The 14634-nt window shown below is 41.3% G+C and overlaps 1 protein-coding gene across 2 annotated transcripts in view; it reads left to right on the top strand.

Annotated features, from left to right (window-relative positions):
• The first annotated feature begins 2354 nt into the window (after nucleotides 1–2354).
• The window catches only part of CDK17 (cyclin dependent kinase 17), a 77609-nt gene continuing 65329 nt past the window's right edge, over nucleotides 2355–14634 (top strand). The window contains exon 1 of one of the 2 annotated variants that reach the window (XM_052667330.1): nucleotides 2355–2707. The gene's annotated coding sequence lies outside the window, so the exon portion shown is untranslated. The remainder of the gene's footprint in view (nucleotides 2708–14634) is intronic. The other variant, XM_052667331.1, reaches the window with a different exon arrangement.

The following is a 14634-nucleotide window of genomic DNA, read 5'->3' on the forward strand; positions in this document are numbered from 1 at the left end:
CATGGAACTTGGGCATACTCTGTTCTTGCTGTCTTCATAATAGACTTCTTGTACTCACCAGCCAATCCATTTCAAAACTAGTTTAAAATATTAATAATCACGGTTAGCTGGATGGAAATATGATTGATCGCTACATATTCCACTAAATAATAAAAAAATCAATAGCTGGAGTTATAAAAACAGCCTCGTGGGATACATTAATCAAAATCAGTTCTTACATTTCAAACTTTAGTCTGTCAATCTTTCTTGCTTTGGTACTGTTCACACCTTGGTTTTTGGGTAGTTCATCCTAACCACTCAGTTTTTAGTTTCTCATCTTGTCACGACTGCTTATGCTGTCATAACTGAATTGTGACAGTCATGAATGTGTATAAAATAAAATAAGCACAGCAGAAGCATTACTACCTTACTAATATTTTAGTCCTTGAAAATAAAGCACAGCTTCATGAACTTCCAGCCCACCTCCTTTTAAACGTAGTTTACTTGGGTGTGCTGCAGTAAGCGCACTTGTTGCTGTCTCAGGAACTTGTTCTACAATTCATGTATGTAATAACAAACCTGCACACAATCATTTATAATGATATTACTTAGCCAAAATAGCCTTCAAATTGAGTAAGATAAAAACAAAGCACAGATCATCTCGTTAGCATTCAGAGATGAGAAGAACTGGCAAGTCTAGCAAGAACTGGTAGGTCCTGAGCAGCAGAAGAGATCAGTAAGGGATATCTTTGCATTGTCAGAAGTTCAAAGCACAAATGTCTGCTTTCTCTGTCATTAAAAATCCCACATATTTTGCAAAAGTAAGTCTGCTATTCTATGTCTTGAACACATTCAGAATGAGCTCAATAATCATGTTTTGTCTACGTAGACTTCAAGCGTGCTTCTGAGTCATATTTACTGCTTTTTATCCTCAACTGATTTCACTAGGAGCATATATCAGCATGAGCAAAGTGAATCTGTATGCACTAATAAGTGGCTTGATGCTTGCATTCCTTTTTAGGCAAGAGCAAGTTACTTCTGTTTACTGAGAAACGTTCGTCAGTGTTCTGGTTCATTTGCACTGCTGGAAGGTTGCAACTGAGCTGAAAGCAAGGGAAATTTTTGCTGGCACTGCTTTTGCAAGTACAGCTCCCTCTTGGCCCCACTATGGAGAAAGGCTGGCTGGAATGAGCTGCACATGGAGCTCCTTAAGCTCTGGAGCTTGCACTGCAGCTTCCACCTTAGCACAGAGCTGCCTGCAGATCTCCCTCAGGCAGGTCTCCCTCAGTGTGCCTGGGCGTACCACAAAGCACGAACATGGATGTCCTATCAGCTTTCCTGAGGAGACCACGGTTTGGTTTCACATTCAGCCAGAGGACTGTGGGTCTGCTTGGACAAAAGGCCTTGTGGCTGTGACACTGAACTTTGGCCAACAAAATAAAAGCAAAAATCAGAACGTGTCCAAAATGAAAAAACAAAAAACAAACAATTGGCCAGAGTGTGCCCTAAGCGTATCTGTGACCTGGTACTTGAAGCTCAAACACACATCACTGAGATCACTTCAGATTTGGACATATTGTTCTATTTTGTTCTTCGTTTGGTGGAAACGTGACAAGAAGATACAGTGCAAAACAAATTGCTTGTAAGGGTAACTTGTAGATTTTGCTCTGTACAGGAAGGTTGAGACATTTTGGGGCAGAAAGGACTGAGAAGTGAGGGAATGCAAACTGGATCATTTTGAACAAGAAAAAAAAAGATTATGAATGGAAGAGCCAGGAGGAAACGTGGTTGTTGCGGGCAGGATGAGCACAGGGATGGCACACAGACTGCGAATGCAGCAGAAGTAAGAAAATACCAGGGCATAATGGAAAGGACGTTTTCATCGCTACTGAGCAAGAAACCTGCAGAAGCTACACCACCACCCCTAACAGGCGAGGGGGGCGGCTGCTCCCTCACAGACGGCCTCCACCCTCCCGCAATCCCCAGGCCAAGCACCACAAGGGTAGCCGCCGGCGGCCGCTACACCTGGAGCGAGCGGAGGCCCCTCCCCAAGCTGACACAGCCCGGGGGGAGCCCCGCAGGCCGCGCCCCGCAGGCCAGGCCGCGCACCGCCGCGCGGGGAGCAGCAGCGCCCCCTGCGTCCGGCTGGGCCCGGCTCCCCCGACCCAGGGAAGGCGGCCCGAGCTCCCCTCCGCCGCTCGAGGGCATTTCCCGAGGCCGCGGCCCGGCGCCCGGCTCTCTCTCTGGCCGCCCCCCCTCAGCGCTCTCCGCAGCCGCTAGGTGTCGCCGGCGTCCGGCCTCCCCCGCGGCCCCTCCTGCGCTCGGGCTGCCGGCGGGGCTGGCTCAGTGCGCTGCGAGCGGGCGGAGGCGGCAGCCCGCAGCGGAGACGCGTAGCCCGGCTCGGCCCGTCCGCGCGCGGCGCTCGGCCCGGACCGGCTGACGCGAGGCTCCGCGCTCGGCACCGGTAGCGTTCGGCTCCCGGCACGGCCCGCGGCCGCGTTCCGCTGGGGAGCCGCGGAAAGGCGACGGCGGGGGAAGCAGCCATGTTGGAGCGGGGAATAAAGTGACTTCGCTCGAGGAGGTGGCGCGGCCGGCAGCTCTCTGGGCGGCGAGGGGAGGAGGGGGCTCGGCTCCCGGCGCGTCCGGATATCGCTCCTGGGCGGAGGAGGAGAGAAAGGAAAAGGGGCAGGAGATCCGCCCCCGGACCCGCGGAGCCCCGGCGCTACTGGTGAGTTGGGGCCGCTCATTGTCTGCGTGCCCGGGCTGCGGGGCCGGCCGCCGGAGCGGGGCCTCGGCCTGCGGGGGCTCGGGAGGCTTGGGAGCCGGGCCGGGGGTTCCCGGCGGGGCCGGGGCCGCCCGAGGACCCGCAGACGCCGCGGAGGGGCTGCGGGGGATTTCCGCCGTCCGCGGGCGGCCCCGGGGCCCGAGCGGGGGCGGCTCCCGGGGGCTGCCGTCGCTCCTCGGCCCTGGCCAGAACGCGAGGCCTGGGGGCGGCGGGGCGGCCCCGGCGGTGCTTGCGGTCCCGGCCGCGCTTGTAGACTCCCTCCCTCCCCGCCGCCCCCTCTGCTGCTTTCTTCTGACAGCTCCGCGCTTCGCAGCCTCCGCACAGATGACACATTCGATCCTATTGCGGCCCTCCCTCCCCCCACACGCACGCACACCCAAAATCTGTCGGTTGTGTGTGTGGCATAAGAGCTTTTGTGCCCTGCGCCCCTCCGTGTTGCTGCATGACAGGATACGTGAACATTGGCTGACCGTGAACTTCGGTGAACTCCTCTTCTTCTTCCCCTTCCTCTGCCAGATATGTGATGGCACGAGGCCAGCGGGAGCAGAGCGGTGCTTCCCTCCCCAGGAAGGTGGGGTGGATGTCCATGGGTGCCTTTGGTGCCCTGTGAATCCCCTGGAACTGTACCCACGCTCCGGTTCTGCTGCTGTGAATCTGTTGCTGAGCTGTGTGCTGACAGACCTCTTTGTCTCTGTTCTGCACCAATTTCAGCAGCAAAACAGAGTTGTGTTCTGCTCTAAGCTGTCTCTGGCACTTTTATAATGATGGTTACTGGTATTATGGGTATGGTGAGGAAAACAGGGCTGAAGTGCATCATACTCCAAATTACTTCATGTCAAAGACCTCTATTTCCTTCATTTTATTTCAGTAAATAACTTACGTGTGTGTGGTTTCTTCCTTTTATAATTTAACAGAAGATCAATAAAAACTTGCTCATATCTATTGTGGCTTCTATATGAGGAGAGGAAGCTGGGTTTGATATTCTTCCTTTCCTTTCCTTCTTGAATGGTACTAATTGAGCTGCAGACTAGATGAGCAGAGGTTAAATATGTGGAAGACACGGGTCAGAAGAAAACTTATCAAATCAGACAGTGCCAGATTCGGGTTTGTTTTCACGTTAGAACTATGTAAAAGTGAAGGAGGTGACCTGGTATTTTGTGTGCGTAAGATACTAAAAAAATTGCCATATTGCTTTGTTGTAGGAATCCTGGGTGCTCATTGCACAGCCCTTGTTATTTATATCTGCACTCGATGTGATGTGAGAAAGGCCTGTTTTGAATAATTAACGCAGAAGTAACAGATACAAAAACATGGAATCATATGTTTGAAATGCAGAGTGAAAAATTTTCCTTAAAAATTATTTATACTTGAAAGAACAAACCCAATCTCCTCCTCCAACAGAGAAGTCATTACAGTGTTAACTTGGCGTTAAAAAGGCCGCTTGAATTTGAGAGATGAAAGCATCCCTTTTTGATGGCATTATGTAAATCCTGCCTGTCAATGAGCAGTCTGGCTTACAGCACCTTTAATGGGATAGCGTGGGACTGCTCAGGCCTGGGCTTTGCGTGTTGGTGCATCCTGGTGTCCTCCCAGGATGGAATTCCACACAGATCAGTAGGGGTCTGCCTGCATCCATGCTTCTTTCGAATCGGAGCCTGTGTTGTCTGCAGCAAATGGTAGTTGGGAAGCACGAGGTCATTTATTTTTAGCTTGGCCAAGGATGTTGTGCATTAATTCATCAATTTAATATAGAAAGCACCCCTGGCTTGTAGAGAAATAATATATAATTCCAGTATAGACTTAGAGTAACTGAAAACCAGCTGTTTTTCCCCTGAATGGGGAAAAACGTCTTCGATTTCTGCATAGCGCTGCAGCATAAAAATAGGAGATTGCTTATGGCATAGATATCCCGTATGCCTGGTGTGCCACATAGTACCAACAACGAATAATATGCCAAGATTTCTGGCTGGATTGTTAACATACACATTCTTCCGATTTCTTAAATAGGATTCTGCTGCTTGGAGGGGAAAAAAACAGGTTTCACTAATCTTAGTAAGTTCTGGTTCAATGCAGTGTATTTGAGTAAGCCAACCTAAGTGCCGTCAGGAAGGGCTTCGCTGGAGACTCATTCTATGAGCGCTGCATTAAAACCTTTCTTGAGAATTGCTGCTTCCACGTGGAGTGGAAGAAGTGGGTGATCTGTGGACTGGTCTGCTTTTATTTGTAGCTAGGGAGGAAAAATAGTCTTAAAATCTGAAAATTGTCTAAAAATCAGGCTTTTCTAGTGTATGTTCGGTGTTTGTAAACAGGCTGACTGTTGGTTACAATTCTTAAGTTCTCCGCTACGTGGTTTTTAAGTTTTTATTTTTTTTGCAGCAAGTTTCAGTTATGTCTCATGACTCAGCTGCACATCGCTGTCATTGGTGACACTTCAGAATCTGATACAAAACTCTCCTCCACAACTTGTGCTGTAGAAATGCTTTCAAAATGCCAGATGTTTGCTCGACGGTTCCACAGTCTTCGTTCTGTTTGTGCTGCCCAGTGCTGTGCTTCTCATTTAAAGAACAGACTGACACACTGTACTGCTGGTGACCATTGTTTTTTTTGCAGTGCATGTCACTGTAGTGATGACATTCTCATTCTGAATGTAGAACTTGAATTATTTTGGTGCCATTTCACACGCTGATACGGAGATCATTGTACGTGGTTGTTAAAACTAAAAGTGTTTTATATTTGAATGCTTTAATTACTAGGCAGTAATTGTAATCGAATTCTTAGAAACTTTTAAGAAATCTGAGGCTACATGTTATGTTAATAAACTTAGTAAATGTGTTATGCCCTTTCAGAGCCTAGTCATGTTTTTCCCCTATAAACATGATTAACAGATAATACTTCCAGAAATAGTAATTTCACAGAAATGTCATTAATGACAAGAGGTGTTTTCTTTTTTCCATGTATTTTGTGGAGAATTGTGATTCCAGTTTTGGTAGGTGTTTCTCTGCAGAGTGAGAGTTAATATTCATTTAGCCAAATGACTAGCAATAACTGTATCAAATACAAATCCCTTAATGTAGGGATACTGCAGTGTGCTGATACTGCGCTGTGGATCGGTACTTCCTATAGAGCTGGTGGTTTCCTGGCCTCGTTTTAGCAGAAGCATCAGCTGTGGCTTTCAGCTGAGCTGCCTTACTCGGATATCTAACTGCAGTGGTTCAGCTTCTCTTCTCTGATCCAGTTATATGGAGAATGGTAACTTTAAAGGCTTTTGCTTTGTTGTGAACATCCTGGCATAGGGGGTGTAGCACAGTGGTTAAACTGTGTGTGAGAAATGGGAAGTTCAGCCAGACTTCTTGCTGGTATGAAAGCCACTGTCTGTCCTCAGGATATTTCTCTCCTTGTTTTTTTTATTTTTAGTTTATGTTCACTTTGCTCTGTGTTATATTGAGGAAAATACATTGTATATTTTGAAAAAGAGATACAAAATGTAGAGTATATTTCAAGTGTTCAGAAATCATCAGATTTGGCTTAAAACGTCTGCTTGACTTCAGTGTATACTTTAGTATACACTGGTGTCCTGTGTCTGTGTAGTTTAATTTAATATCCTTTAGATTCCAATCTGATACTTTTTTCCTCCAAAATTTTGTTCATTCTACCAAAAATAGTTTAATTTGATCTGCTATATTTTTGATATTTTGTATCGTGTTGCAGTGATATATATATTTGCCTTTTGAAAGGTTAATTTGCTTTATATTGAAACCTTTAATCCACTGAATGTCTCTTTTGCTTGACTTTTATACTCATCTGTTACGCTCTCATGTTGAATGGTAAGTAAGAACAAACCTAGTCTGGTAGGAAACTGGATATGTGGTTTATGTAACTTTATTATAATAGATAGGTGCAACATGCAGAAAGTATGTGTAGCAAGAATAGACTTTAAAATTGTTGGACCTGGTGTTTCTTCCTTTGTGAATCAGATTGTAATGTTTATTATAAAAATTTAGTAGTAAGATGTATTTGAACAATAAATTGGTGATAATGTTATTAACCCCAATAACTGCAGATTCTTTAAGGGGATACTAAGATCTTTATTGTGGATAGTCACTGAGTGAGCAAGAGTTGTGACAGTGTACACAGGGGAAAAAAAACAGCTCCTATGAGGATGCCCTGGGATGACACTGTGTCTGACATTCAGCCTGTGAACTTAGCATTTTTTCTTCCTCTGATAAGTACATGGGGGATAAGTAATAAGTTTTGTGCTAATTTTCGAATTTTTCAAGCTTAGTATTTAGATTTTTTTCTAACGGGCTGTCTGTATGAAGAGAGCTGCATGCTTAGCTACTTCAACTCAGAAGTCAAGTTTGCAAACACCTTAATTTGTTCTGAGCCCTGCTCAAGAGAGCAGGGTGCTCTTCAGGCATCGCTTTTCCAAGAGTGGTATGAATGTACTGACGCAAATCCTGCTCTCTATGTGGATCTAGCTGAAGACCTAGCAACTGGGGAGGCATGCAAGCTGTCTAGAGTTGTCTTTGCATATTCAGTGTATATTTTTGTCTAGTCACTAACGGCTTCTTGGAGCTCTCTTAAGCTTATTGCAGGTACAGACTGGTTCTTGGGAAGGCACTCGATCTATTTATACAGAATTGATGTTGCGCAGGGGAAGTGTAAGTGAGATTCTTCTTATGGAGTTAATTGGAGTTGATGGAAGCATATCATGGGGAAATTAGGCACAGGGAAAAAAAAGGTATCTTCATGCTTCACTTATTTCAGATTTGCCTTGGTAACGTTTGAATGCCTTTGCTTTTTTTTGCTGTCAAAATGTCACTATTTGGATCTTTCCCAATGTTTTCATTTTACTGATAGGAAACAGACGGGAAGGAACTAATTGGTATTAGTCTGGAAAACATGTTCTGAATACGAGTGCAAGCATTTGTGTATTCTCATCCAGATTTCCAGGGTGTGAGATATGTGACAACAGGAGCATCATTCTGGGAATGCAGTTAGGTCTCTTGGGAGGCCAAAATGAGTTTCCTTCCTTACTGTGCTACCAAAGGAAAGTGCTCATACTTCTCTTGTTACAGATTCTCTTGAAATTGTTGCTTTATAATAAAAAGCTTGTCTTGTTAGCTCATTAGTAATTTCTACCTCCTACTCTCTTGTCAGCAGGGGGTAGGATTGCCTCCTACACCCAAGGAAGAAAAAAAAAAAACAACAAAAAAAAACAACAAAAAAACTCATGAAAACTAGATTGTGATAGAGGCTAAATTTAAAAGAATTTTGAGAAGAAATAGGCCAGGCTAATCTTTAACTCTGCAAGAGAGCAATTCTTTCTGTACGTACCAAATGGAAAACAAAACAAAACGAAAAAAACTCACAAAAAAACCGAACCCATCATTTTCACTTCTGTGGTATCTTTGGGGGTCCAGGCAACTCCCGTGTTAACGGGCAGAGAACATTTCCAAATAGGTTGATTTTGCTTACATGTGCTGGCATTCCATATTTGATGAAGGCTTTTTGAATCGGAAAGCTTTCTGCAGTTCAGAAGCAGTTGCGCATGATACCTGATTGCCTCACAGAAAGAGGGGAAGGCGCTTCTGAACTTTAGGAAGAGCATAAGCTGTGAAAGCTTGTGGATGTTTGTGCTTTGGCACTGGGACAGTATAGGCAATGACACTTCAAACAAAAACATGAGAGAGGAAAGTTTGTCAAAACTCCGCTGTGATGACTCATGCATCTTTTTCATCATCTCAGATTCTGTCTGCACTGCAGTCACAGCAGTGAAAATACGATGGTAGCTGTTGAGTATTGGTTTGCATGCTGCTACCCACAGCAGCAGTTCCTTGAAATTAGTTGTGAAAAATGTTATAAATCTTTCTGTGAAGTCTTCCAGTCTTTCCCCTCCATTACTTGAATTTTTTTATTCCCTGCAGATTGAAAGCATTTCCCTTACACTTTTTCACATTCCATTTAACTTTAGCGTTCAGTGACTGTGGCAAACGTTTTTGTTTTTTCAACAATTAATATGATCCTCAGTCCGTGTCTGCGACTGATGAGTGAATATTTATTCCCCCTGCCTGTCAATTTGCTGCTTTAACTGTAGACTACAATATATGCATGCAGAGTTAAACTAACACATATAGAGTTAAAGTTTGGGTGCTTGACTGGCATGTTGTGGTGGAAGCTTTGTGAAGCAGTGTCTTATTTTAAAACATTGGGTTTCATTGGATGTGGTCACCTGTTGTCATGGTTGTTCAGAACTATTATGAATGTATTCCACTGTCATATTGAAAGAAAGAATAGCTGTGTGATTTATGGGAAATAATATTTGATGATCCTTGTAATATTCCTTTCTTTCCATTGTGTGTAGTGCTTTTTTTCTTGTGGGAGTAGACAGCTTGTAACTTCCTTATATATTTAGGTGAATATATGTGCTTAAGTGGTCATAATCTGTTTGAATCATCAGTGAGACTTATGTTATAAAACAGGTTATGTGGCATTACTGACACTTAATTCTATTGAACTAGAAAATTGCTTGTAAATTCTTGCCTTCAGACCAAGCCTTCCTTTTTCAGCATCTGGAAAATCAAGTCACTGGTTCTCAACAATTCACTTTTGCCTTTTTTTTCTTTAATAATTTGATTGTTTTGCCTATTTTATAGATACTGAGTGTCCATAAGTACATGGACAGTTAACGTGAATTGACTGCTTTGTTGTCAGTTAGATGGCAGTGCTGAGATGAAAGCTAATACAGAGAAGGCAAGTAGTGCTCACCAGAAAGAGCACTGTCCAAGTGTGCAGAATAGGACTACTACTTATTTGCAATCAAATGACTTCTAAAACATTTTGTTAAAACCTTTTGTTAAAAGGTTTCTGCCATATAGTAGACCATTCTTATTGCTTTCAGTCAAATCCTCAGTCACTAAGTACTGCATAGTTCTTTGACTCTCAGGTCTTTATTTGCCTTGCCTTTATCTGCTTGGCTGTAGATAGTTTTGTTTTGTGGGTTTTTTTTTGTTTTTTTTTTTTACATACAGATATTTGATTCTGGGCAGAGCTGGAAAACTGGTATTTCACGTATTTTGTGCAGTGGCAGATCAGCTCTCACACAAAGGAAGAGTAAACTGAAGAATAGAAATGCATGTTGAAGTACACTCATTTTAAAACTATTCTGGCTTAGTGATGTGGATTTTGTATAGGCGTTCTTACATCATCTTATAAACATACGCAGTTAAGAAAACAACATGGTCTTACCTTGAATGTGAGCCTTCTGATTCTGTAGAGATCTTGAACAGATGAGAGATTTAAATCCATTGTCAGTGTTTTTTTCTAATTTTGCTTGAAAGATTTTGGGTTTTTTGTTGTCATTGTTTTTACTGCAGAAAGTCAAGCTATACTTGCACGTGGTTTGGAGGAGCTTTATGGTTTTCCTTTTTGAATGCTGTAATAGGGCAGCTTCAAACAAAAAGAAGACAAAAAGAAAAAAAAGGGAAGTGAGAAGGAGAAACACAGCACAGAAAGTCGCTCTACCTTGAAGGCGTAATCAAGATTCTGCAAGCTTGCTTAGTAGAATCTGGATCTGAGCAGAGGCAACTGAAAAGTGTTTTGATGTGCTTCCATTGTTGGAATAGCAAAATGGTAACTTCTAGGTATGGCTTTAGTGTTTGATTACTCAGTTACACAAGATAAAATAATTATAAGTGAGATAACAGAAGATGGAAAAAATAGATCCTAAGCCCAAGTTCATGTGTTATGTTTTTATGTTGGGATTTTAGTTGAACTGAAATCATTATAAACTGTGCTAAAATAATCAAGACAAAAGTAGTTTTGATGGTACTGGCTTACACACGACGATATACTACACGTACATGTTGTGATACTATAATGTATGTGTTTGATTATTATGCTTAACTGTCCTGAACATATCTCATGTTTCAGCTCCACAAAAACTTCTCATTTGAGCTTAAGGGCCGTGTGAAGCTACTAAGTGTATTTCTCTTATTTTAAGGATTTTAAAAAGTTGCTGCAGGTTAGTAATGTATAGTATTTGAAATTTTAATTATAATTGCTGCAGAACAAAATACGAGCATGCATCGTGACAACTGAATTATGTAAAATATCAAATTTTCCTGTCAAACTGGCTGAGTCACATATTTCACTCATTTTTTTAATTTTATTTTTTTGAAGGTATTTGAAATTGAAGAAACTCCTATGCAGAGATAATTAGAAATAATAGCACACTTCAGTATTTTTACTTGAATAGTTTCAGCTGCCTGAATTTTAAATTGGCCATCCAGTTTAAGGGGCTGAATGCATGTGCTGGAGTCATTTAATGGCTGTCTAGTGATCTTCTTCATAGCTGAGAGAACTAGCTTAATTTCATGTGCAAAAGGAAACAGAGTTTAAAAAATGTAGATGAGAGCAGTTCAAAATTTTTTTCTAGCAAACTGTTTATAACAGTAGAATACATTATAGTGAAGAAGTTTGGGTCAGTGAAACTGAGTTCATAGCTTTTGAATATGTCTGATTTAATAAGTAGAACAATGCAATACAATTTTGTACAACATGTTGAAAATGTTAGCTAGACTGTGGAAGAAAGAAGTTTGTGTTTCTCATTCTGTGCAGGAGTTGTCTTCCTATGCTTCCTCATGGAAATTATGGCATTTCTTTTGTTCTTCCTGAAAAGTAAAGGAATTATCAATTTACCTGCAGGGGATCAGTAAAGATGAATGTTCAACTGCTTTGCATATTACCTTATTTCTGAGTAAAACAAGATTTCTGTTTTGGTTTGGATGACTTTTGAGAAGTTGTTCTTAGATTTTATTTATTATTTATATCAGTTTCCGTGGCCCAACTTCTGGTTTCATCATACTTCTGCTCCCTCTGTCTCTGAGGATTGGATAAGTGGACAGAGAACTACGACTTGCATGGTGAATTTGTGTGTCTGAAGAATGAGACCAATTTCAGACAGTATTCCTTTGCTAAAAAGATTTTCAGATGGTAACTCTTCCTTGACATAAAGTTTCCTATATGTAATAAAGGAAACTAGAGATTTTTTTAAGCTCCAGAGGTCTCGTCTCTCATTGTCTTTAAAGAATGAAAACTGACGTGTGCACGTGAGTGTTCTCTAATTGGATGTTGAAAATCACTAGCATATTTTGTGATAGAGCAGAAGTGATAATCAATCTTCAACCTTTCTCAGATGTTTTTTTAAAAGAAGATTTCACAGTGGTGATTTTATTCATTACTCTTAAGTGTCCTTAAGAATCACTTATAGACTCACAGAATGGCCTGGGCTGGAAGGGGTCTTAAAGATCATCCAGTTCCAACCCCCTTCCATGGGCAGAGCTGCGACCCACCAGCTCAGGCTGCCCAGGGCCCTGTCCAACCTGGCCTTGAGCACCTCCAGGGATTGAGCACCCACAGCTTCTGTGAGCGGCAGATCCCAGTGCCTCACCATCCTGTGAGTAGAGAATTTCTGCCTGACACCTAACCCAACTCTCCCTTTGTTTAGATTAAAGCCATTCTGCCTTGTCCTGTCACTATCAGACGGTGTTGAAAGTCTATCCTGCTCCTGTTCATAAGCTCCTCTCAAGTACCTCTGAATTAACAACCTCTTCAAGCTGTACATTTTACAGATACACAACTAATGTTGGCAGTTATGTAAAAAGTCGTAATCTTCACAGTGAATGGAGGAGAGAATGATGTCTTCATTGAATGCATGGATTTTTGCTAAGACAAAGCTTTAGTTTCAGGATAGTCCTGAGAAATAATAGGCGCCATTTTTAAACCTTTCTTTCTTTTAAATTTGTGAAAACTGCAATATACAGGTTTGGAAGGTAAAAACCATTTCTTATTTTACTATGAGTCTTTGTGAGTATATGCAAATTTCAGAAAACTTCCATTCACAGATGAAATTTGAAGCAAGCCTTTCAGTCTCTGAGGTGTGTTATGTTGGAATAATGGTGCTCCTGGGATTTGGTGGAGTTCTTATGTCTTCAGTGGAAAAATAATTAGATCAATAATAGGAGATTTAAATAGTAATAATAATAAAAAAAAGCATAAAGCACTTACTAAATCAAATAATGGTGTAAAGATTTCTTTATGCAGATTAAAAAGTAAGGATATTTAGCTGTAATTGGCTGAAGTGGAAACACTTCATTTCTGTGATGTCTGTAGTACGATTGTTTTGTTCTTGTTTGTGCTGCAGAGCTCTGTACAGCCAGTCCTACACCAGCTGCCTGTACCTTGGGTCACAGCTCCATCTCTAATGATAGCAGATTTGTTCTTAATGCTCACTGCAGGATCGCACATCAGTGCCAACTTCATCTAGATCAAGCATCAGCAAATGATAGCACTTCTGTTGACTTGATCAGAACACACCATCTTGTTGCTTTTCAGCTCTGGTGCTCTGTATCATCTGAATGTATGGGACTTTGATCTAGTAATTAAACAGCCTAATAACCAGTAGCCTTAAGATTTACACCAAGTCTCTGTCATAGTTTTCTGCTTTTGTGGGTGAGAGAACTTGTTGCACGTAGGTTACTCTAGTCCTTTCTCTCTTTTGTTTCTAATTACTTTGTGAATCGTCTCTACTTTCTCCTCTCTTGACTTCTTAATGTTTGTATGTGTCTTCCATTCACTGCCAATTGCAGTTCAGTGCTGAAACGTTCTCCAGTGGATTTAGTTGCTTCATAATGGAAGCATCAATTTATTTTTAACCATAAAAATTCTTTTGTTGCAACTTTTTCTTTTTTTTTTTTTTAAACCTGCGTATTCTGGAGTGACTTCCCCAACATAAGCAATTTTTACTGTACTGCTTCCAATTTTTTTCTTCTTTTTCTTCCTTTTGTAGAAATAATACTGGTCAGATGAAATGACAATAACTGATACTTTTTTTTTTTTCCCCCTAGGGCTGCATGACCATAGAAGTACATTTCTCTTTAGCAGCTCATAGGCTTTAATTGAATACCAATGAGCAGAATGGGCAGTTGAAGTAGCTTTTACATAAATTGTAATGTGGGCAGTGAAGAACAAATTAGAGCTGTTAAACACTAATCTTTGAAATGGGGTTAGTGTTTTGTTTTGGCCTTTGTAACCTATGTGGTTTTTGTATGCTCACTTGGTTGCTTGCCACTTCCATAGATTCCTGTATCAGATTTCTTTATCAGTGTTCTTTTATCTTTGTTTGATTTCAGTAACAGTACACCAAGATAGTATGTATTTGGGCTTGTTATTTCTCTGGAAATTGAAATGGATTAAATCACTATTTAACAACATGTAATTTAGCAAAATCAGCTTCAATTCTCAAAAATCACCTTTGTTTTCAATAATTGAGTGTGCTTTATATATATATATATATATATATATGTACACATATATTATTATTTGTGTGTGTGTAAAGCAAAAGTGATTGCAGTTCTGCAGTCAGAGGGCACTTCATATGTACCACATTTGCTGCCGTCAACAGTTTCCTGTTAGAGCTCTTTTCTCAATGTTAATGAATTAAGAAGGGAAGTCTTCTATAATCAGATAAAAATTGCTGTCTGCCTTCTTCCTTCATATTCAATAACTACATTTTTGACACTGTATCAAGTAGCTGAGATAGCTATGTTGTGAAGAACATGGTTCTCTTAATTTATGAAATAATTCTGTAAACATTTGTCTTTTCGTTATTACGTTATGACATCTTTATAGTTCTGCAGTCGATTTTATTGCCCGCTTTTAGGTTCTCATAATTTAGCCAATATCCTGAGCTTTTCATCAGCTTTTTATTGGAGCCTCTACCCTCAAATAAGAATCAGTTCATAAAGGTGGAAAAAGTAGTTATTGGGACAGTCTCAAGAATTAACAACACTTATTGTAGGAGTATCTGT

This window comes from Tympanuchus pallidicinctus, unplaced genomic scaffold, assembly GCF_026119805.1.
Source record: "Tympanuchus pallidicinctus isolate F22 unplaced genomic scaffold, pur_lepc_1.0 scaffold8, whole genome shotgun sequence".
Taxonomy (NCBI): Eukaryota; Metazoa; Chordata; class Aves; order Galliformes; family Phasianidae; genus Tympanuchus; species Tympanuchus pallidicinctus.